General features: G+C 35.5%; 1 long non-coding RNA gene across 14 annotated transcripts in view; it reads left to right on the forward strand.

Moving 5' to 3' along the window:
- The window catches only part of LOC149166861 (uncharacterized), a 373,645-nt gene that overhangs the window by 265,450 nt on the left and 84,270 nt on the right, over positions 1-23,925 (forward strand). The window contains exon 5 of one of the 14 annotated variants that reach the window (XR_016260488.1): positions 13,375-13,723. The exons of 12 other annotated variants lie outside the window; for them this stretch is intronic. This is a non-coding gene — a long non-coding RNA (uncharacterized LOC149166861). Of the gene's footprint in view, positions 1-13,374; positions 13,724-23,925 lie in introns of those variants that run through there. One more of the 14 variants, XR_016260489.1, reaches the window with a different exon arrangement.

Consider the following 23,925-nt stretch of genomic DNA (forward strand, 5'->3'; position numbering starts at 1 on the left):
ATGGACGATATACAGTGTGGATGATGGATCCATATGAAAGGTGCAAAAGACAAAAAATGAGAGAATGCAAGCTACCTAAATGCATGGAAGAAATAAATACATGGAAATTAATGCTACGGGTAAAATTTCTTGAGGTAGAGTGCATTACGAGGATTAGGAAGAAGTTGGCCTTCGAAATGATCTAAAAGATATGCCCCCTTAACCAAATCCTTACGTATGATGTAAGGCCCTAGCCATAATGACTTAAACTTCCTATACCCCAGGACATCACGGGCCTGTATCATATATGTCATTGATAATCACGAGTAAGATGCGGGGAAAACTTTCGGCCTTGCAAATATGTGATGATATCCCCATACCAAGGATCGCCCAAAGTGATGGCAAAAAAGTGTTTGTTGGGAAGAGAATTATTAACCAGCTTATCTCACATACCATTGGGTAATTTAGAAATGGATTCGGCAAGGGCCAAACCTTTATTAGTCTTTGGTGTTACAATTTCAAGGACGAATTCCTAGAGGATAACAACCCAACGTGCATACTTCTTGTTAATGATCCGTCGACTTAACAAGAAGGTCATGGGGTTGGAATTCATCACGACCCTAGTGGTACACGTGAGGATGTAATGACGAAGCTTTTGGACTGAGAACACAATGGCCAGAGCCAACTTCTCTTCATGAGAGTAGTTCACTGGTGGACCTACGAGGTTCTTACTGACGTAATAGATAACATACTCATTTTCATCTGTATCCTACTGAATGAGGACCCCTACTACAAAATAGGTTGAAGCTAAGATATACAGAATGATGTCCCTTTCAAATTTGGGTGAACTAATCAAGGGAGCAGAAGTGAGAGCATGTTTCGGGGCATTTAAGGCTTGTTGATCATAATCATTCGAAATAAATGCAATGTTAGACCTAAGGAGCCTAAGAAACCCATGTGTGGGCATATGAAGGAAGTTGGCTTTCCCTTGAAGGCTTCATAACTGGCGCAAGGTACGAGAAGGTGGCAGTGTAATAATGGCTTTAACTTTGAGAGGATCAAGCATAATGCCATCCTTCGACACAATGAAGCCTAATAGACAAATGACGAGAACACAAAAGACTCATTTCAATGAGTTAAGGAGGATATTATACTTGTGACATTGGAGGAAGATGGTACACAAAAAATGAATGTGTTGCGCCCGACATTAGTAAGCATGTCTTTTGGATTAATCACATCAGTATTATTTGGTTGACGTTCCAAACCAACTGATGTGGTTCATCCTCAGGACAAAGGTGAAAAAATATATAGATCCTAATGAGTAAATAGCAAGGATGCATCAGAGTCCATAATTAGCCGTTGAAAACTAGCCGTTTATGAATTATTAAAATTATATATATATATATATATATATATATATATATATATATATATATATATATATATATAAATATATATATATATATATATATATATATACTATAATATCTCAATAAAAATATATATACTAATAATATTAGAATAAGACCAAAGTCAAACTAATAAAAAATATAATTACTTATTTCCTAGTATTATTATTATTAGTTATTATTTATTTATTATTTTTTTTATCTAACCTAGTTTTTATTTTATAAATAAATAAATCATTTTTCTTTCTACGCTAGGTAACCTAATTTCTATTACAAAATAAAATGACTCATTAAAAAAAAATTAGGATAAAAGAGCAGGAATCCAACTTTTACTCAATTTCCACCCATTCTCGTTATTGAGATTGTTAGAATGATTTTAAATTTCAATAGCCTCTCTTAGCTTCCTATGATGGAAATCATCGACCTTGGCATTAACCTTCACATCCTCAATGCAAACATGGTGATTTTATTTCTGTGCATGCTCTACAAGAGTTGAGGAGTGAGATCGGTTGTGCCTGACGTCTACAGCATGCTCTTGGATTCTTTGTTTTATAGAGCAACCGGTCTCCCCAATGTAGGAAACTCCACATGAACATGGTATCGAGTAGACACCTTTCATGTCTTTAAGGTCAATAGGGTCTTTAACAGATCTAAGAGAATTTGTAATGGCATTAAGGGGATTCAATGTAGAGGAGATATTATTCTTCTTCAAAATATGGAAAATCTTGTGAGTCATCCCTTGGATAAATGGTAGTTGCACCTTAAAGATTGGCTCATTACTATGAGGCTTAACCCTCGATTATTTATGGGATCTTTGCAATGCCTTGAGGCCTTGAGACCTGTTATAGCCATTATTATAAGAAACTTTTAGGAGATGAGATTTTTCTTCTTCTAGGTGTATCTCATCCAAAATTCTTAAAGCACGGGTGGCTAGAGTACTGAGAACCCCAAATTTTTGCACTGGAAATTGATGAGAACTAGAATGAAGATATTGATCTCTGTTCATTTTCTTGTGAAAGACTTGGTATGAAATAGAACCATCCTTCATTCTGGATAGAAAGATGTTTAGGAAAGGAAGACACCTATTCACTTCAACATCCATTGTGAATTTGATGGAGTTTGATTGAGAATTAAGATGGTTAAGAAACACATCCAATTTTTCACAACTCATGGTCGTGAAAAATTGGATATTCTTCTTAACCATCTTAATTCTCAATCAAACTCCATCAAATTCACAATGGAGTTTGAAGTGAATGAGTGTCTTCCTTTCTTATACATCCTTCTATCCTAAATGAAGGATGGTTTTATTCTTTTAACCTTGTACAGAAATTACCTGCATATGAATTCTGAAAGACAGAAAATAAACAATGCGAGAGCATAACACATAAAACACATATACACAGATATTTTCCTCTGGATCCCAAAACTGAGACTACCAACGTGATTTTTCATTATGTTCCTTTCAATGTTACAATACATATTTATACATGCCAAAGCATCCAATACCATAGAATGAAAATCATCGCATCCAAAACCATGTGCGAAAAACATTCACAAAACCATAGCTAGGGCTGCCCCTGGACCCCATAGAGTGGCGTTACATGCACCCCTCAAACCCCCTATGGTTGCCCTCGCTACACAATTAGTGCAACGAAGCGGGGGCTCCGCCCTCCTTCTAAGCCCGTGGTTATTTACGTGGGCTAGTAATGGAAAGAATATAACACAACCCAAGAAGACATCCTTCTATCTAGAATGAAGGATGGTTCTGTTTTGCACCGACTCTTTCGCAAGAAAATACACACAGATCAATATCTTCATTCCATTTCTCATCATTTTCCAGCGCAAAAAATTTGGATTCTTAGTAGTCTAGCCACCCACGCTTTAAGAATTTCAGATGAGATACACCTAGAAGAAGAAAAATCTCATCTCCTGAAAGTTTTTGAAAATAATGGATATAGCAGGTCTCAAGGCCTCAAATCTTTCCAAAGAGCCCATAAACAATCGATGATTAAGCGTCCTAGTAATGACCCAATATTTAAGGTGCAGCTCCCATTTATGCAAGGGACGAATGACAAGATTGCCCGTATTCTGAAGAAGAATAATATCTCCTCTACTTTTAAGCCCCTTAATACCATTAGAAATTCTCTTAGATCCGTTAAAGACCCTATTGACCCCAAAGACATGAAAGGTTTCTACTCGTTACCATGTTCATGTGGTGTTCTCTACATTGGGGAGACCAGCTGCTCTATAAAATAGAGAATCCAAGAGCATGTTGTAGACATCAAGCACAACCGATTTCGCTCCTTAGCTTTTGTAGAGTATGCACAAAAATATAATCACCATGTTTGCATTGAGGACGCAAATGTTATTTCCAAAGTTGGTCATTCCCATCATAGGAATCTAAGAGAGGGTATTGAAATTGAGAAGCATACTAACAATCTCAATAGGGATGATGGGTGGAAATTAAGTAAAAGTTGGATTCCTGCTCTTTTATCCTAATTTTTTTTTTCTAATGAGTCATTTACTTTTGTAATAGAAATTATGTTAGTTAGTGTATAAATAAAAATGTTTTATTTATTCATAAAATAAAATTAGGTTAGATAAAAAAAATTAATAATAATAATAATAAGAAATAAATAATTATATGTTTTATTAGTTTGACTTTGGTCTTATTTTAATATTACTAATAAATAATTTCTTATTGAGATATATATATATATATATATATATATATATATATATATATATATATAATTTTAATAATTAATAAATAATTAGATATTTATAATTAAAGGCAAATTTTATAACAACTAGTCTTTTGATTAGAATTTAAAAATAAAAACATATTAATTTATTTATTAAATAACTAATTTCCTAACAACGAATTTTTAACAGCTAATTCTGGACTCTCATGCATCCTTGCTATTTATTCATTAGGATCTATAGACTTTTTCACCTTTGTCCTAAGGATGAGCCACATTAGCAGGTTCGAAACATCGACCAAATAATAATGATGTGATTAATCCGAAAGACATGCTTACTATATTATAGATTGCAAAAGCCTAAGATCTAACAGAAGCTTAGAATGTTTTTCACCTATCTTTCCCAGATTAGTGTTAGATTTGTGGTGTTGTCCTCTACTTGGAGTTATGGAAACAATGAGGTATACATATTTTTTTCTTAGTCTACCCTTTTCATTTATTATGTGTTTTCTTCATTTTCCAGTATTCCTAACCTAGTTTTGTGTGATGAAGCTAATGGTTTGGCCCGGTCTTTTGTACTATGTTTAGGGTTATAGGTGCAGTTGGTGGATGAGTCTATTGTTTCCTTACCTATGGTTCCCAAGTAAAATTTGTTAGTTAGGATGAGTTTGTAACTTACCCGACTTAATGTCCCCACTTCATAATTTTTGCTCGCCCTGGTGATTTACAAATATTTACTGTGGAGGAGGTGTCATACTTTTAACAATTCTACAAACTATTACGGGTTGAAATGTTAATTTTCTTGTGGTACAATTTATTTCCCACGGAAGGATGCTACGTTTAAGTGACAACAAGAAGAAAAGGTTTCTACCAGGTGTTGGGTAAGATTTATTTTATTTCCTTCTTACCTCCCTTTTTCTCCCTAAAAAGCGACTCATATGAAGAAATTCGATTTTAAGAGGAGGTAAAGTGATGGTTCATCGAAAAAATGTCTTACTAGTGAAGTGTTAAATTACCAAAAACTGAAAAGAATCCATCAGAGTACTCAGTGAGAGATTTCCAATGGTGTTGATGGTTTGTCAAACGGAGCTATGGTTTGGTTGCAATGTGTGACAAAAAAGCTGTGGGTTTTCTTAGAAAAGGGCTTTTCCCTCCAATTTAATTCATTTGCGATGTGAGTTGTGGTGAATTTGGAGAGGAGGAGAAGGTCCTAAATATGGTGGAGATCATAGCGGACAAACTAACTGGCAGAATCAAGATTTGCAACTTGCAAGTAGGTGGTCTTACTTGTCTCTTCAATTCCAGCAGATTAAATTTTCAGTTTAGGGCCCCATAGCTCACTGGGACACCCCTGCTCATCTTCTCGGCCATATCGCACTTTTTGGGCCCAAAACTATGCTGTGGATTGTAGGAAATATAGGCAATCCTGCGAGCTCACATGTTTTGGGCAGAAAACTGCGATGTGGTACTGAGAGGGAGAGTGGTCTATTGGTTGGGTGAGTTGTAAGGGCAGAGTTGTGAAGTACAATGATTTTGTCTCTAATATCATAGAGCTCAAGATCAACTTGTGTGAGTGAGATTTGGATGCCCTACATTATGATATTCAGGGGAATAAGGTGGTGCGAGGGGTATTGGTTCATTATGGGGTTCCCAAGTCACCTCATGGGAGGAACATCTTGGAGTTCGTGGATCGCCATCATCCATGGGGTGTTTGTGTTAAGGGCACAACCATACCAATTAGTGATCTAGACGGACTAGAGACATGGGCTATTGCCGCAATGGTACTATGGGTTCTGGGCAGCCAAGCATTCCATCACATCACTGGGGGGAAGATGATGTTGGTAGAGAGTGTGCTGGGGGGACCTACTATGGGTGGGCCTAGATGATGCTTTCGTCAGTGAAACGACAACTGACACTATGCAGGCGACAGGTGAACCATGACTGTGTGTTTGGTACAATACTATGTGCATTCTTCTTTGAGAAGATCCCTACTATCTGCCCTCATGTACAGATCTGTGATGGGGGCCCACAGGAGCCTAGGATGCACTGCTAGGGCTAGCAACTACTTAGGGGAGGAGGGGGGAATTAGACGAGTGTTTCGACCCTAGTTTTTCACGCAATGGGATCAGATTCCACTATACATAGATGATTTTCCATAAAGTGGTATGAACTATTAGTGTGATCCTGACTTACTGCATCCACCAGGATGAGCACTGGTGAAACCAAAAAGATATACCAAACGTGCCGCAGCACCTAGGGTTGAAAATCAGAGTGCTTCATCATCACCCCAGGGTCCTGGTTACAAGGATCTACTTGATGACCTCTAAGCGCGGATGGCACGAACTAGAAGATCGACATAGATATGAGTGCATCGGTCTTACCTTAGAGTGGCGTGGGCTCATGAGGCGCATGACAATGACAAGCTAGGTAGCACGAGATCTACGAGAAGGGGGAGCAGAGCCATTGGCTGGAGATCCTCCAGATAGTGACTAGGAACAGGGACATGTGGGTCCACTTGGTTTTGTTTTGATAACATGCTATGGGCATGTATGATGTATTTAGAGTAGTGTACTCAAAACACTTGTATTTTTATATGTTGATACATAATGTGATTATGCATCTTTTATATGACGATTGTGGTTCACCATTTGTTTTGGTTATGGTTGTCTTCTATGGTATACATGTGATAAATGCCAATCTGGAATATTATTTGCAATGGTATCTACATAGCTATTATGGGCTCTAGGAACATGATTGAGTGTAATGGAATCAAATTCATGTACCAAAATCTTAACTCATAGATATTTTCTAAAAAGGACTTCCTTATGCACATGATACACACCATTCAATTGCATGACAAGTAGCAGGGAACCTAAACGAACATGAAGATGAAGGATGCAATGAGCAAGGGTTTCGACTAACAAACTTATAACTACATCATATTCAACCTGATTATTGGTGGCATAACTAATGCACATGCCGTTAGAGTGCACTAACATATGCAAGTGGGTAAAAATGACCCATGTTGTGAAGGCTAGATTCCTGGAGAAGCGACTCGCACCATCGGCATAGACAATATACAGTGTGGATGATGGATCCATATGAAAGGTGCAAAAGACAACAAATGAGAGAATGCAAGCTACCTAAATGCATGGCAGAAATAAATACATGCAAATTAATGCTATGGGTAAAATTTCTTGAGGTAGAGTGCATTGCGAGGATTAGGAAGAAGTTGGCCTTCAAAATCCTCTAGAAGATATGCCCCCTTACCCAAATCCTTACGAATGATGTAAGGTCCTAGCCATAATGATTTGAACTTCCCATGCCCCAGGACATCATGGGCCTGGTCATACACAAGAACAAGATCACCTTTATGAAAGGTATGAGGTTGGACTTTTCGATCATATTGAGCTTTGGTGCACTTCTTGGCTGCTTCTATGGTTTGTAGTGCAACACGATGGTCCTCAGAGGCACGCTCAAGCATGATAAGTCTTTGTTCTAATGGTTGGGTGTCAAGGAGAAGTTCGACAACTAGGTGTAGGGAAGGGATTTCACACTCAATCAGTAAGACTACCTCCTCGCCAAAAACAAGGTGGAAAGGAGTAAACCCTGTGGAGGTTTTAACAGAAGTTCTATAGGCCCATAGAGCTGGGAAGAGCATAAGGTGCCAGTTGGTTTTGTGCTTGTTCATCGTCCGTTGAAGCATAGTTTTAAGGATTTTGTTTACTGCTTCAACTTGTCCATTACCCTAGGGGTAGTAAGATGATGAATACTAGTGCTCAAAATGCAACAGAGAGGATAGCTCATGCCAAACCTTATCTTTGAATATTGGCCATGGTCAGAGACCAATTTTTTCGGAACCCCAAATCGAGCAATAACATGGTTGAAGAAAAAGAGGGCCATGGTAGCTACCATATTGTTGAATGTAGGCATGGCCTTAGCCCATTTGGTAAAATAGTCAACTGCCACGATAATATACTTGTGGTTATTAGTGAATGACGATCAACACTTCATAAAATCAATGGTCCATTTGTAGAAAGGACTGATTGCAATGTTAGGATGGAGGGGAGCTGGGGGGGCTCTTGCCTTTGGGTCAAAATGCTGGCAATTGGTATAGTGTTTGACCGCCTCAATGCAATCACTGAAGAGAGAAGGCCAAAAGTAGCCAGCACACATGATTGTCTGGGCAGTAGCCATACCAGAAAGGTTTCCACCACAAGCACCATTGTGACAGGCATTAAGGACTTACTCTACTTCAGGATGAGTGAGACAATGACGAAGGGTAAAATCAACAGCGCAACGATAAAGGTCATCACCGATGAGAAGATAGTGAGTGGCCTGGTATCATATACGTCATCGATAATCACGAGTAAGATGCGCGGAAAACTTTCAGGCTTGCAAATATGTGATGATATCCCCATACCAAGGATCATCCAAAGTGATGGCAAAAAAGTGTTTGTTGGGAAGAGAATTATTAACCAGCATATCTCACATACCGTTGGGTAATTTAGAAATGGATTCGGCGCGGGCCAAACCTTTATTACTCTTTGGTTTCACAATTTCAAGGTCGAATTCCTAGAGGATAACAACCCAACATGCATACTTCTTGTTAATGATCCGTCGACTTAACAAGAAGGTCATGGGGTTGGAATTTGTCACGACCCTAGTGGTACGCGTGAGGATGTAATGACGAAGCTTTTGGACCGAGAACACAATGGCCAGAGCCAACTTCTCTTCATGAGAGTAGTTTAGTGATGGACTTATGAGGTTCTTATTGACATAATAGATAACATATTCATTTCCATCTGCATCCTCCTGAATGAGGACCCCTACTACCAAATAGGTGGAAGCTAAGATATACAGGATGAAGTCCCTTTCAAATTTGGGTGGACTAATCAAGGGAGCGGAAGTGAGAGCATGTTTCAGGGCATTGAAGGCTTGTTGAGCATAATCATCCCAAATAAATGGAATGTTAGACCTAAGGAGCCTAAGAAACCCATGTGTGGGCATACGAAGGAAGTTGGCTTTCCCTTGAAGGCTTCATAACTTGCACAAGGTACGAGAAGGTGGCAGCTCAATAATGGCTTGAACTTTGAGAGGATCAAGCATAATACCATCCTTGGACACAATGAAGCCTAATAGACGACTGACGAGAACACAAAAGATGCATTTCAACGGGTTAAGGCGGATATTATACTTGTGACATTGGAGGAAGATGGTACACAAAAAATGAATGTGTTGCGCCCAACACTAGTAAGCATGTCTTTCGGATTAATCACATCAGTATTATTTGGTTGACGTTCCAAACCAGCTGATGTGGTTCATCCTCAGGAGAAAGGTTAAAAAATATATAGATCCTAATGAGTAAAGAGCAAGGATGCATAAGAGTCCATAATTAGCCGTTGAAAACTAGCCGTTAGGAAATTAGTTATTTAATTAATAAATTAATATATTTTTATTTTTAAATTCTAATCAAAGGACTAGCTGTTATAAAATTAGCCGTTAATTATAAATATCTAATTATTTATTAATTATTAAAATTATATATATATATATATATATTATATATATATATATATATATTATAATATCTCAATAAAAAGTATATACTAATAATATTAGAATAAGACCAAAGTCAAACTAATAAAAAATATAATTACTTATTTCCTAGTATTATTATTATTAGTTATTATTTATTTATTTAATTATTTTTATCTAACCTAGTTTTTATTTTATAAATAAATAAATCATTTTTCTTTCTACGCTAGGTAACCTAATTTCTTACAAAAGAAAATGACTCATTAAAAAAAAATTAGGATGAAAGAGCAGGAATCCAACTTTTACTCAATTTCCACCCATTCTCTCTATTGAGAGTGTTAGAATGATTCTAAATTTCAATAGCCTCTCTTAGCTTCCTATGATGGAAATGATCAACCTTGGCAATAACCTTCTCATCCTCAATGCAAACATGGTGATTTTATTTCTGTGCATGCTCTATAAGAGCTGAGGAGTGAGATCAGTTGTGCCTGACGTCTGTAGCATGCTCTTGGATTCTCTGTTTTATAGAGCGACCGGTCTCCCTAATGTATGAAACACCACATGAACATGGTATCGAGTGGACACCTTTCATGTCTTTATGGTCAATAAGGTCTTTAACAGATCTAAGAGAATTTGTAATGGTATTAAGGGGCTTCAATGTAGATGAGATATTATTCTTCTTTAGAATATGGAAAATCATGTGAGTCATCCCTTGGATAAATGGGAGTTGCACCTTAAATATTGGTTCATTACTAGGAGGCTTAATCCTCGATTATTTATGGGATCTTTGGAAAGCCTTGAGGCCTTGAGACCTGCTATAGCCATTATTATAAGAAACTTTCAGGAGATGAGATTTTTCTTCTTCTAGGTGTATCTCATCCAAAATTCTTAAAGCACCGGTGGCTAGAGTACTAAGAACCCCAAATTTTTGCGCTGGAAATTGATGAGAATTGGAATGAAGATATTGATCTCTGTGCATTTTCTTGTGAAAAACTTGGTGCGAAATAGAACCATCCTTCATTCTGGATAGAAGGATGTATAAGAAAGGAAGACGCCTATTCACTTCAACATCGATTGTGAATTTGATGGAGTTTGATTGAGAATTAAGATGGTTAAGAAACACACCCAATTTTTCACAACTCACGGTCATGAAAAATTGGATATTCTTCCTAACCATCTTAACTCTCAATCAAACTCCATCAAATTCGCAATGGAGTTTGAAGTGAATGAGTGTCTTCCTTTCTTAGACATCCTTCTATCCAAAATGAAGGATGGTTTTATTCTTTTAACCCCGTACAGAAATCACCTGCATATGAATTCTAAAAGACAGAAAATAAACAATGCGAGAGCATAACACATAAAACACATATACACGGATATTTTCCCCTGGATCCCAAAACTGAGACTACCAACGTGATTTTTCATCATGTTCCTTTCAATGTTACAATACATATTTATACATGCCAAAGCATCCAGTACCATAGAATGAAAACCATCGCATCCAAAACCATGTGCGAAAAACATTCACAAAACCATAGCTAGGTCTGCCCCGAGACCCCATAGAGTGGGGTTACCTGCACCCCTCAAACCCCCTATGGCCGCCCTTGCTACAAAATTAGTGCAACGAAGGGGGGGCTCCGCCCTCCTTCTAACCCCATTTCTCATCATTTTCCAGTGCAAAAAATTTGGGTTCTTAGTACTCTAGCTACCCACGCTTTAAGAATTTCAGATGAGATACACCTAAAAGAAGAAAAATTTCATCTCCTGAAAGTTTTTGAAAATCATGGCTGTAGCAGGTCTCAAGGCCTCAAAGCTTTCCAAAGAGCCCATAAACAATCGATGGTTAAGCCTCCTAGTAATGACCCAATATTTAAGGTGCAGCTCCCATTTATCCAAGTGACGAATGACAAGATTGCCTGTATTCTGAAGAAGAATAATATCTCTTCTACTTTCAAGACCCTTAATACCATTATAAATTCTATTAGATCCGTTAAAGATCCTATTGACCCCAAAGACATGAAAGGTGTCTACTCGATACCATGTTCATGTGGTGTTCCCTACATTAGGGAGACCAGCTGCTGTATAAAACAGAGAATCCAAGAGCATGTTGTAGACATGAGGCACAACCGATCTCACACCTTAGCTCTTATAGAGCATGCACAAAAATATAATCACCATGTTTGCATTGAGGATGCAAATATTATTTCCAAGGTTGGTCATTTCCATCATAGGAATCTAAGAGAGGCTATTGAAATTGAGAAGCATACTAACAATCTCAATAGGGATGATCGGTGGAAATTAAGTAAAAGTTGGATTCCTTCTCTTTTATCCTAATTTTTTTTTTAATGAGTCATTTACTTTTGTAATAGAAATTATGTTAGTTAGTGTATAAATAAAAATGTTTTATTTATTCATAAAATAAAAATTAGGTTAGATAAAAAAAAATTAATAATAATAATAATAATAGGAAATAAATAATTATATGTTTTATTAGTTTGACTTTGGTCTTATTTTAATATTACTAATAAATAATTTCTCATATATATATATATATATATATATATATATATACAACAAATAATTAGATATTTATAATTAATGGCAAATTTTATAACAACTAGTCTTTTGATTAGAATTTAAAAATAGAAACATATTAATTTATTAATTAAATAACTAATTTCCTAACGGCTAATTCTGGACTCTGATGCATCCTTGCTATTTATTCATTAGGATCTATGGACTTCTTCACCTTTGTCCTGAGGATGAGCCACATTAGCGGGTTCGAAACATCGACTAAATAATACTGATGTGATTAATCCGAAAGACATGCTTACTATATTATAGATCGCAAAAGCCTAAGATCTAACATAAACTTAGAATGTTTTTCACCTATCTTTCCCAGATTAGTGTTAGATTCGTGGCATTTTCCTCTACTTGGAGTTATGGAAACAATGAGGTATACATATTTTTTCTTAGTCTACCCTTTTCATTTATTATGTGTTTTCTTCATTTTCCAGTATTTCTAACCTAGTTTTGTGTGATGAAGCTAATGGTTTGGCTTGGTCTTTTGTACTATGTTTAGGGTTATAGGTGCAGTTGGTGGATGAGTCTATTCTTTCCTTACCTATGGTTCCCAAGTAAAATTTGTTAGGTAGGATGAGTTTGTACCTTACCCGACTTGATGTCCCTACTTCATAATTTATGCTCGCCCTGGTGATTTACAAGTATTTACTATGGAGGAGGTGTCATACTTTTAACAATTCTACAAACTATTACGGGTTGAAATGCTAATTTTCTTGTGGTACAATTTTTTTCCCACGGAAGGATGCTACGTTTAAGTGACAACAGGAAGAAAAGGTTTCTACCAGGTGTTGGGTAAGATTTATTTTATTTCCTTCTTACCTCCCTTTTTCTCCCTAAAAAGCGATGATTCAACAAAAGGGTTTTCTTTGTAATTTTTTGTGTACACAATTTTTATTTTTCGATTCGAACAACTAGAACTTCGTTGTAACCAACTTATAATCTGTTTTACCCTTTCCTTCTTTTGCCTTTTGTTTAGAAAATTCCCCTGTATTAGACATTAGTTCGCCTAATAATCATTTTGAGTACTTTGGTACAAAGAGGAAGATTGTGGAGGTGTGCACTACCAAGTATATCGCCTCCACATGCCCTACTCATCTTTAATTTATAAATTGTTTACCTCATCCTTTTGGCTCAAAGGCTCCTCTATATGTTTGTATTTGCAGGTATGTTGATCGCCTCTTGTTTTTCTATTGGCATATCATGATAGAGTTCTTCATTTCCTAATTCGTCTCCCAACATGACAGGTTGGTCTTTGTGGTGGCCTTATTCATTGATTGAAACCTTTAATGCACCGGGAATCTCACTCTGCGATTCTATTTGAGTCACTCTAGAATTTTTAATATCGAGAGATAATGCCCTTCGGGTCCCTGACTTCTCACAGGATTTTTAGTTTTATATTTAATTACATATTAGCTTGCTTTATGCATCTTGTAGAATAGTGCTTCAGTCACTCCAGCCTATGACTTACTATTTATTTTGTGATAACATGGAGGTTTCCAGAGGGAAAACTAAAACCCCTCATACTTTTTTGTTATTTAATACACTTTGTTTTTCTTCTCAACTATTTACTGTGTATGACATACGTTGTTTGTCTTCGCATTCATTTCCCATTAATAGTAAATCATTATGTCTATTTTTCCTAAATAGTTATGTCATTTTCACATGCCACTGAGAAATTCAATGTAGGCTTCTATTGTAAGGAGAAATAATTTACAAACATATGTTATGTCTTTATTTTGTTCTACCAGATCTTAAATTTCTCTGATATATAGACATATTTACCTTAACTTCTTGCTTGAAATAGTACTAGATTACTAATAACTGGATAATGACAAATTATATTATTGTTTTCTCCAATTTTGAATTGTTGTGAGTCAAGATGGGTTGATATTTCTCTTTCGAGTTTAATCATACACTCTCTATAATATTCTACACCATATTACTTGGAACTATCGTGCATGAATGGAAAAATCTAGGTTCCTCATGTAGTAACTCGACTTAAAAAAAATCTTATCTTTTATACTCCGAGTTGTTTTCCGACTAGTCGTAAATTCCGATTCCTAGGATTATTTTATGTGAGAAAGATGGATCCATATGATTGCAGATATGTCCCTGGAGGATCTCCATAGGAACTCAGTTTTGTTTTCCATCTTCTTCTTAGATCTCAGATAGTACCTGGTTATGGTTTATTTAGCTAACTAAGTGTTTCCTTTCAGGATTGCCGACCATCTTGCTAAATTTCCAAATTTGTGTATTACGATTTTTTTTCCAGGACAACTACACGGGCTTATTTTCCATCTAGAAATCTTCAGGGTAGTTTTAGATTTGTCTTGGCCTCTAAAAGTTGCATTGCCTTATCAAGCAAATTACATAATGTCACAAGGTGACTGTCGAGTTGGGCTTTATATGAAAACCTTCCTCAATATATATTAAATCTTGGCTCGCTTAATACAAAACTCACAGAAGCTTGTATAATGATGTCTTACCCAAATAGGAATAATATTTTTTGTTTTTTACTATAATAAATATTAATAAAAACCCTCCGCCTAATTTCCCAGTGATCAAGGATATACCTATACTTTCATAGGTGTAATGTATTTCAGCAACCATAATCTAGTGTATGCATGGATAATTTCTAAGATTCAAGTAGGTGATCGCATAAAGTAGTGTTTACTGTGCATATAATATCAAATAAAAATCACCAGAATTTAAACATGTATCTTCATCCACCTATAACTACTAATTCACATGTTTCACATATTACTCTAATGGCAAAATGCTTATATATCAACTTACTTATAACATAAATTAATCTAACCAATTGTTCATACATTAATTGCTCATTCTTCTATTGCCATTTCATCCTTTTCCTAAATTCATGAGACTACGTAAACACATAATTTGTAACTAACAATAAACAAGAAAATTCCAATACATCTAATTAATCCTCAAATTTTGCATGCATATAATTTTTCAAACTAACAACAAATGAAATGTTTAACCATGTACCGACTGGAAAATTCACTTGGGGAAAACCACTTTCCACCCAACCCTGAACTATCACCACTAGCTCCCAATGAGTTAAGGTCTCCTTGCCATGAAATCAACGACCTCTTGTGATTCCAGGTAATGTATTTTATACATTATTTCCCTATCATATTTTTCTTTAGTGGCACCTCGCCTTTCATGGGTCTACCAACCCACTAGCCTAGGCTTTCCTTTTTTTTTTTGAAAAAGGCAAATTTTTCCTTTTTTTTTTTTCTTTTCTTTGAAGCCTGTTTTTCTCTCCCATAACAATTTAGTCACCCTTAACGTTTTTCTACAACTGCATGATTTAATAGATTTTCTCTCCTGTCATATTAAATCTTATTAATCATCCCCTATGGATTTTTTAGGAGTGATTTAAGGGAAGATTGTCTTAATCTTATCCACCAACACTGGTTTTCAGATCTTGGCAAGAATCTCTTACTCAAGTGTTTATTTCCCAAGTAATTTCCAGTTTTCCTTTTCATTAATAAAATTCATTTATTACATCATCATACTTTATTGTTCATTTTAATTCAATTCCACCATGGCTTTATAGCTGTCACAACTAAAAATAATTCAATCTAAAAAAAAGATATTTATATAGGAACAAAGGGGTATTACATCTTCCCTCTCTTTGTAGATTAACACTGTCCTCGATGTTTATTTTTATTTTTCTTCATTCTTGAACAATGTTGGGTAATCTTCTTTCATTTTATCCTCATGCTCCCAAGTAGCCTCATCAAGTGTAAAGTGCCTCCACTAAACTTTAACTTGAGTTGTGACTCAATTCCAGAGAAATATCTCTTTCTAATCTAGGTTGTAGAGTGGCTTTGGTAGGAAATATCCTTCTAGTTCCACATGTATCAAATTCCAATAAATCATGAGAGAATTATTATGAACATATTTCTTTAATAAAGACACATGAAAGACATTGTGAAATTTAATATGGCTGGGAAAAGCCAGTTGATATGATACTGGCCCAACTCTGTTCAAGATTTCAAAAGGCCCACAGAATCATGGTGCCAATTTTTCACAGGTCACAGTTCTTAATTTAATTTTCCTCAATTTTACTCTTAAGTAAACATGGTATCCAATATTAAATTATTTATGGCTTATTTTCTTGTTCGCATAAATTTTCTATCTTTCGTGTGCAATTTTGATGTTCTATCGAATCTTCCATACCACCTATTTGAATTCCTGCAAAGCATTCGTTCCTAATATCAATCTATCTTCTAGTTGACTCTAGCTGAGTGGTGTATGACATTTTCTGCCATATAAAGCTTCAAAAGGACTCATTTTTATTGAAGTTTGGTAGCTATTGTTATATGAAAATTCTGCTAAATGTAGAAAATCCTCCCATTTAGTAGGCCTGTCCATAATGTACATTTACAACATATCCTCTAAGATCTTAGTGGTTCTTTATGTCTGTCCATTCGTTTGAGGATGATATGCAATGTTGAAATTTAGTTGGGTTCCCATGCCTCCAAGCAGAGAATTCCAAAACATGGAGATAAATTTAGCATCTCTGTTTGACACTACCATCTTCAGTACTCCATGCAGTCAGAATGTTATGAAACCAACTCACAAAAATATAGAAAAGATAGATCAACGCCTTATAACTTAACCTCTTCGAGGGGAAACCTCCTTTACATTACATAAATGAACAATTCCTTGATGATACAAATGAAAAGACCTCCTGTCTATATATAGGAGTCTAAGGGGTCATAATATAATTAGAGCTGACGTAACAATAATAATGTAAGGGTGCAATAATAACAATAGTGGGCTTCTATGGGGCACAATAATAACAATATGGGGACTACATGGGCACAACAATATAATAAGGGGACTGCACTAATAATAATAAGGGGTTACACTAGTAGTATAGGGACCTAACATGCCCCTCTCCTTCAAAAAGTGTTGTCCTCAATGCATGAGTAGCTCTTGATGCTTCTGTATAAAATTCTTGTCCTCCCATGTGGAATCTTCAACGGGTAATTTATTCCACTTGATGAGATACTCTGAAATTGATTGATTTCGTAGCTGTCGGGTTCTTGTTTCTCTGACTGCTCCAGGTTCCAATATGATTTTTCCTTCCTTGCCAAGTTCTGGCAATACTGCTTCAACTGGGATCTTCTGCAACTTTTGAATGAGTGGCCACACTTCTTCGTCCTTCTTCCATTCATCCCTTGCTTCGTTTATCCAATTTGGTTGGATAATAGAAATAGCACAAAATAATGTTTCCACATTCTCATCCTTTATTGAGAGTGCATATGCAACAACATTTTTCTTCCCTTTTTTGTAGATGATTTCAAAGTCATAACCCAACATATTTGTGACCCTTTCTTTCTGTCCTTCTAAAGATAATATTTGTTCTAAAAAGTATTTAAGACTATCATGAACTCTTTTTACCTTGAAGTGTCTTCCCATTAGGTAAGGTCGCCATTTCTTAAGTGCATGTAGTATTGCCAACATTTCCTTCTCATAAATAGCTTGCTTGAGATGTAGCTGTAAAAATACGCAATCACCTACATGAAAACTTCTTTCACTACGATGTTGATGTGCCTGTTGTTTCATTTGATTTTGGACCAAAGTGGCATTATCCTTTAAAAGTTAGAGAACTTTTTGTTGATGCTCAATGTGATCTTTCACTGCTTGAATCTTTTTCTTCTTGATATGTCTTATCTTGATAGTTTGAGGAGTGGTAATTTCTTCCAATGCATTACAATATATGGTTAGATTTGTTTCTTGATGCTCGATGTGATCTTTCACTTCTTGAACATTTTTCTTCTTGATATGTCCTTCTATCTGGATAGTTTGAGGAGTGGTAATTGGGTCCAATGCATTACAAGATATGGTCGGATTCATTTCTTCTTTCTCGATGTGATCATTCACTTCTTGAACCTTTTTCTTCTTAATATGTCCTTCTATCTTGAGAGTTTGAGGAGTAGTAATTCCTGCCAATAATTTACAAGATATGGTCAGATTCATTTCTTCTTTCTCTTGGGTTGTTTCCTGGTGTATATCATCTTCTTTTAATGTCTCTTGATACTTTTCTTCTTGATATTTCATAGCTTGAACCTTCTTCTTCTTGATAATTCCTTCTATCTTGAGAGTTTGAGGAGTGATACTTCCTACCATTGCAATACAAGATGAGGTCGGATTCATTTGTTCTTTCTCTAGGGTTGGTTCCCGGTGTATATACTCTTTTTTTGACATTTCTTGATCCTTTTCGTCATTAGGAGACCTTTCTTGTAGTAGCTTTCTCCCACCTTCCTTCAAACCTTCCATATTTTTATTCAAATCTTCCATGCCTTTCTTCCAATATGTTTTCATACCCTTGATATCAGCTTCCATGGCATAGATAAAAATATTTATCTTTTGCTTCTCTAGAATATCATTTACCCTTATATTCAATTTTTGAAAGTCCTCAATGTGCTCTACCATTGAACCCTTTTGTTTGAGATTTATTAATTGGCTAAAGAAGATGCTTCTCTCGGTGTCCTCATAATGTGTTATCATTTCCTCCATAAAAATTGACCACATGACAAGTGGTTTACGAGAACAAAGCCCTTTATACTATAAAAATTGATTCGGTTCTAAATAATTAGATGCAATAAATTCCTTTTGTAATAGCAGTACACCATGTAGATCAAAATATTTCTCAATTTGTAGTATCCAATTTACCGGATCCCTGCCATTAAACTTCCTCATCTCGCTTTTTATTTACTTTAGGAGCTCGATCTTGAAACAACTGTAACTCTGTAATTTTGGATCTTTAAGTTCTAAAATTTAGGCTTGTAATAGCCCTCTAAGTCCTCTTTCTAATTCCGCAAGTCTGATCATAATTAGATTCCCAGAGAAATATTTATTCCCAATCTCCCACGATGACCTAATTATAGACTAGTTCAGTAGAGTGAACTTGTACTACGTGCCACGTGTAACTGTTTTCACCTTAGGTTCTAAAATTATACCCAAACAAAATACAGTTCGTCCTCTTTCTACAAATTCTTGCGAAATTTCAATTTGATGCTCAGAGAGAAAGTTATGACGATTTTCCTAAGGTGACCTATTTGGAATGTAATTCGAGGGTTTGCAAAAACCCTAAATTCCTCAGATTATATCTCTGAAAATATAGCGAGACAAGATTTGAGATTTGGAGCTGAGATTTTGAACGACTTCTTCTAAAATGGGTTTTTTTTTGGCTTCTAAAACTTCATAGCAAAATAGTTCTAGTGAAACTTCCACGATGACCTATTTTAGATGAAATTCTGGAGCTTGAAAAACCCTAACTTCCTTAGATCATATCTCTGAAAATATAGCGAGAAAAAATCTGAAATTTGGACCGGAGGTTCAACGTCATTTTGTCTCAAATGGGTTTTTTTATTAGCTTTTGAAATGTCACAGAAAAAAAGTTATAGAAAAATTTCCATGATGAACTGTTTGGAGCAGCGAAACCCTAGAATCCAAAGCTCTGATACCAAATGTTATGAAACCAACTCACAAAAAGATAGAAAATATAGGTCAACAGCTTATAGCTCAGCCTCTTCAAGGGGGAAACCTCCTTTATATTACATAAATGAACACTTCTTTGATGATACAAATGACAAGACCTCCTTTCTATATATAGGAGTCTAAGGGGTCATAATATATTCAGAGACGACATAACAATAATAATGTAAGGGCACAATAATAACAATATCGGGACTACATGGGCACAACAATATAATGAGGGGGTTGTACTAATAACAATAAGGGGTTACACTAGTAGTATACGGGCCTAACATGGAAAATTTCCTTCATGAAGATATTGGTAATCTATGTTGTTCCATAAGTAGACTGCACTAGTATAAAATTTGCTTCTTTACTCAAAGTCTCCACCACCACCATGATGGAGTCACATTGTCTTTTTGTCCTTGGCAATCCTATAATAATATGCAATGAAATTACTTCCCACTTCCATTAAGGACTGGGTAGTGGGTTCAACAATCGTGCAGGGTGTTGATGTTCCACCTTTACCTGCTGACATTCTATACATTTTTCTAAATATTTTTCCACCTCCTTTTTCATGTTCGGCCAAAATAATTCTTTCCTTAATGTTGTTATCATCTTCTAGTATTTAGGATGACATACATATGATTTCTTATGATATTAATCCAACATCATTTGTTTTAAATTACTCACATTGGGAATATACAATATATTTATGTAGGTTAGCAATTTTCAATATATTTACTAGCATAGAACTTCCATTTGTTGTAATTTCTGTTGAATTTCTAGATATTTTGATCCTGTTATATTGAAATTTTAATATGCTCTACAAAATATGTACTAATATTTCTCACAGATACTCCCAATAACCCATGTGGATGCCTACGTAAGGCATGTGCTATTCTAATTTCTTTGCTTTTTATGTGTTTAATATCAAATTCAAACTCAATGAGGAAATCTAGCCACATTGCTTGTCTAACATTTATATTAGGTTGGCTGAAACAATATTTCAAGTTGATGTGATCTGTCAACAAAGTAATTTTTTTCCTAACAAATAGTGTCTCCACATATTTAGAGAATGTATCACTACAGGCAATTCTATATTGTATACAACATAATTCTTCTCGTGTGTTTTTAGTTTCCTAGATTCATAGGGTGCGACAACATTTTATTGCATCAACACTCCCCCAAGGCCTTCCAAATAGGAATGAGTACAAATAGTAAATTCCTTATTTGGTTCATTAATTTTTAGTATAGGAGCTATTATCAGAAGTTGTTTTAACTTGTGAAAACTTTTCTCGCATTTGGCTATCCATTCTAATCTTGTTCCCTTCTTTTGTAAGGACGTAATAGGATAAGCCAATTTTGAGAAGTCCTCTATAAATATTCGATAATATCCTATGATTCCCATAAATGAGAAAACTGTTGACACATCCTTAGGTATGGGCCAATTCATAATAGCCCTAACATTTTCAGTACCAACAAACAATCCCTCAAAAATTACGCGACCCAAATACTGTATTTTGTCTTTGTAAAACTCATATTTGTTGAGTTTAGCATATAGTTGATGTTCTCTTAAAGTTTGTAATACCAATTTCAGATGTTCTTTGTGTTCTTCTTCATTTCTGGAATACACTAAAATGTCATCTATGAATACCAACACAAACCTATCAAGATATTTGTGGAGTACATTGTTCATTAAACACATAAAGGTTGTTGGTGCATTAGTGATACCAAAGGGTAACACTATGAACTCATAGTGATTGTATCTAGTTCCAAAAGACGTCTTATGAATATCTTCATCTTTTATTCGTAGTTGGTGACAGTTGGTCCTCAAATAAATCTTTGAAAATACAGTTGTTCCTCTCACTTGATAAAATAGATCATTAATTAAGAGAAATGAGTATTTATTTTTGATAGTTAAATGATTCAATTGGTGATAATTGATGCACATTCTAAAGGTGTCATCCTTTTTCTTGAAAAATAGTATAACCCCCCTTGCCCATGATGAGACACTAGGTCAAATATAACGTTTGTCTAATAGTTCATGTAACTTCATTTTCAATTCTAGTGTTTCTGATATACTCATTCGGTAAGGATCTCTACACACTGGGGTGGAACCTGGTACTAAATTAATGGAGAAATATACGTCTCTATGGAAGGGGTAAACGTGAGATTTCCCCTGGGAAAACATCTTGGAATTCAGTGATGAATGAGAAAGTATCTAAATTTTCCTTTTCTGTTTGTTGTTTATTTGTTTCCACCTACACCATGTATATCTGACATCCTTTTCTTGCATTCCTTTTCAACTGCAAAGATGAAATTTTATGAAATAATATTGGTTTTGGTTTACCTCAAATTAACCAGGTTTTCCCATTTAGACTAATAGAACTCATTGTTTTCTGCAAATTTTTTATAACAACTCCCTGTTTCTCCAACCAGTTCATGCCTATCAATATGTCATAGGATCCTAAAGGAAGAATGTTTAGATCTACTTCTGTGGAATAACCATTTAAGTCAATGAGACACTGTCTTATTTGACTGGTTACCTTCCTTTTGGTACCAGTTTCTAACTATACCAACCATGCATTCTTGAATTTTTCAGATTTTAATTTACATTTTTCCACAATTTGGGGACTAATGTAACTTAAACTATCCCCTGGATCAATTAAAATAGAAACATATTGGTTTAAAATGGTGCCTTCAATCTCAATCATCCTAGATTGATGCTCATCCTATTTATCCTCTAGTGCTACACTCATTGTGGGAATATTTCTAGAAACATCATTCATAATTGTTGCTTTGTGGACTTCTTGAATATTTTGAATGGATCACAGATTATGTGGGCAATCCCTTAATAAGTGTGGTTTTCCACATCCCCAACACTTCAACAATTATATTTCCTTAACCCCATTGCTCTTTATGTTGTTCATTTCCATGGGTTTTGACACAAAGATTCTGCACGATGATTTATATTTCCCTTGCTGAATTTTTTCCTTTGTTGATCCTTTCCAAAATGCTTAAGATAAGGGGGTTTCTATATTTTTGTGCTCATTACAGAATTGTTTCTAACCTTACTTTTCCATGGTTTTAAGCCTTCACTTCTATTCCTGAACTGTTGATAGCACAACTTGGATTTACTTGCTACCTCTGTTGGATTTACTGAATTAAACTAGCATATGTATGCGACTGTTAGATAGAAAACTAGCATATATCCAGTTAACTTACTTTTCGTTTAATTCATCATATGCTTAACTTCAACCAATCTATTACTACTTCAATATGCATAAATAGTAACCATGTGTAGTAAGAAAAGAATAAACGATGACACATAAGAAATACATCAACACACATGAACACCAGGATTTTTAGGTGGAAACCCAATGTGGGAAAAAACCAACATTGATGTCGTCTCTATCTTCTTTTATTATAAAGAAATACTTGTTACAAACTTGTACTGGCACAGACTCATACCAACACGTAGGAACCAAAATCCAGATGGATATAACCTTCTCTCGTTATCCAACACCCACTAGAAGGGAGATCCAACCCCCTCATCATGTTTACTAACACCCACTGCTATGTCTCTTCTCCATACCCACATGTGTACATGACTTTGCTTCACAGAACTTGCGTGTATTTCTCAAAACATCACCTTCATCATTCTTTTGTCTCTGGACTATTATGCCTTTGTCGAAAGTCTCTGTCACATGTGTACTAGATTGTAAAATATCTTGTTATCATCATGTTGACAATCTTCACCAAGTAGGATGCCATCAAGGACAACACATTTGTCATAACTCCAACAATCTCCCCCTTTAGATTTGATGGCAACCACTTTGGTGTTTGGTTTCTGGCCACCTATAGATACCTGTAGATATACCAAGCTTCTCTCCATGTACGCTTTCTCTAAACACCAAGCTACTCTCCCCCTTTAAACTCAAGGGAAAAGGGCTTGAACAATCCTGAATGAAGTGTTGAAGCTCTAATCTGCTAAATATTGGTCGTTGAATGTGGGCCATGCTCGCCCTAAGCACATGTTGAATTTTGTGAAGATATACAAAGAAGTAACCAGACATGACCTTTCCTATCACCAATAACTCATATTGACCAATCTCCCAACGCAGAAGGGTTACAAGTTTGACTCAAAATTACATATCAGATTGGGTTGGGTTTGTTGATAACACATATCAGAT

The sequence above is a fragment of the Pinus tabuliformis genome, chromosome 5_1, assembly GCF_031772625.1.
Source record: "Pinus tabuliformis cultivar Carrire ecotype Pingquan chromosome 5_1, CPIR1, whole genome shotgun sequence".
Lineage (NCBI taxonomy): Eukaryota > Viridiplantae > Streptophyta > Pinopsida > Pinales > Pinaceae > Pinus > Pinus tabuliformis.